This window comes from Sorex fumeus, unplaced genomic scaffold (assembly GCF_029834395.1).
Source record: "Sorex fumeus unplaced genomic scaffold, SorFum_2.1 ptg000128l, whole genome shotgun sequence".
In the NCBI taxonomy this organism is placed as follows: Eukaryota; Metazoa; Chordata; class Mammalia; order Eulipotyphla; family Soricidae; genus Sorex; species Sorex fumeus.
The window spans coordinates 53206589-53208663 of NW_026606185.1; the positions used below are offsets into that span (position 1 = coordinate 53206589).

At 41.7% G+C, this 2075-nt stretch overlaps 1 non-coding gene across 1 annotated transcript; it reads right to left on the reverse strand.

Moving 5' to 3' along the window:
* Window positions 1-736: 736 nt before the first annotated feature.
* On the reverse strand, window positions 737-949 carry LOC130045626 (small nucleolar RNA U3). The gene has a single exon (XR_008795594.1). It is a non-coding gene; the product is annotated as a small nucleolar RNA U3 (small nucleolar RNA).
* Window positions 950-2075: the final 1126 nt, after the last annotated feature.

Here is a 2075-nt window from a genome sequence, read left to right on the forward strand (position 1 = left end):
TAACAATTGCTTATTTGCAAAATGGAAACTAACTTTCAAAGGCTGTTAGGAGCCTTCTGTGGTACTAGTGATGTTTTACACGTTGATTTTAGAGGTATTTAACGTGGAAATATATTGTGAAAAATTATCAAGTTTTGCAGTTAAGATGTTTTTATGTATTTTATATTTTGGGAAAGGCCCACCCGTTGATCATCGATTTGCTCGAGCGGGCCCAGTAACGTCTCCATTGGAGACTTTGTTGTTACTGTGTTTGGCATATCGAATACATCACGGGTGGCATCCCAGGCTCTGCCGTGCGGGCGAGATACTCTCGGTAGCTTGCTGGGCTCTCTGAGAGGGGCGGAGGAATCGAACTTGGGTCGGCCATGTTGGCTGCGTGCAAGGCAAACGCCCTACCGCTGTGCTATCGCTCCGGCCTTTTATTTTGGGACAACATTTAGTAAGCAGTCTGTAATATTTTTAAAAAAGTTTTAATACCAAATAGTTGGTAATTTTCTTTAGTCCATAATTAAAAGATATCACAATATCATAAATCCTAAGATAAAGGCAAAGGAGAAAATAACTAATAATTTGGTACTTTTATTTGTGTAACTATGCAGGTAATAATTATGCATTTATAAATCTCTTTAGAGTGGAGAGAAACTGTGTAGAGTGGCTATATTAGGGCTTCTTAATCTTTTTTCATCTGTGTCATCTTTCCCCCTCCCCCACTTCCTCCTCCTTACATTTTTAAGAAACTACTCTGACTGCAGTCTCTTCCTCTCACTTTTCTAAAGAAAGAGAAAATGACCATCAATGGTGAAAGGCCATTGCAAGAGCAATACCTAGAACCAGCTTTCCACTCAGGAAAGAGTGCCCTGGCTCCTCTGCATGGTTTTGGGTGCTCTACAGTATGAGAGAGGCTTATCTAGTAATGAACTATAGAAATGATCCCTGAAAGTGCAAGTATTCCACCTGTGACTTCTTTTCACTGAAGAAATGCAACATGGAGACAAGCACTGCTAGCAGTGCATCAGAATTATTACACAGAGATTTTGGATTAATTTTTGGTTGTTGCACACTCAGAAATCCTTTACTCTTGCTAAATTGTTCATGACCGCCACATTCAGTTACATGAATTCAATGATAGCCTCAGTTACAGTTTGAGAAGCAAGATCTTAGATTTAGCTTGATTTTTAGTAACTTGATTTTTTTGTTAGATGAGAGAAACTCTGATTTCAAAAACCTTTCAGGTAAAGTAACTAATAATACAGAAGTGTCTATGCCACTCCATATAAATTTGACTATCATTTAATCACTTAATCACTTAACTTCCCGCTAGTCGTCAATTTGCTCGAGTGGGCGCCAGTAACGTCTCCATTTGTCCCTGTCGTGTGCTAGTGTAGCCCAATGGCATCTGTTCGCTCTGGGAACATGAAGAGCCTCAAATGTCAGAACTCCGGATTCTTTCTCTCATTTGAGTGAAACGTGAGATTCCAAGCATAGCTCTTTCTATTCCTCTTTGGGAGACCCGAATAGCATTCTCATCCTGTTTACATAGGGCCCAGGTCTCTGAGGCATATGTTAATGCAGGAAGAACAGTGGAATCAAAGAGATGTGCCTGCATCTGGAGGTTCTTCGTCCTCTTAGCTATTTCTTCGACGTTCTCGAAGGCGTTCCAAGCCGCTCTCTTCCTCCTGTGCAGCTTGGTGCCAGGTCATTTGTCATGTTGACTTCTTGACCTAGGTACACATAGCTGTTGCATTCGGAGATGGTCGTTTCATTGAGAGCGAATGGGGCATCAGGAACAAGGCTGTTTCTCATAAACATTGTCTTCGTAAGATTCAGCTGTAGTCCTACCTTTCCACACTCACAGTCAAAGTCGGCCAGCATTTGTGCCACGTGGCTGATGTTTGGTGTTATTAAAACAATGTCATCAGCAAAGCGGAGGTGGTGTAGTTGCTGACCATCTATCTTCACTCCCATTCCTTCCCATTCCAGTCGTTGCATGATGTTCTCGAGGGTTGCACTGAAGAGTTTCGGTGAAATGGTATCACCCTGCCGAACCCCTCTCTTGACTTCAATGATTACTTCTT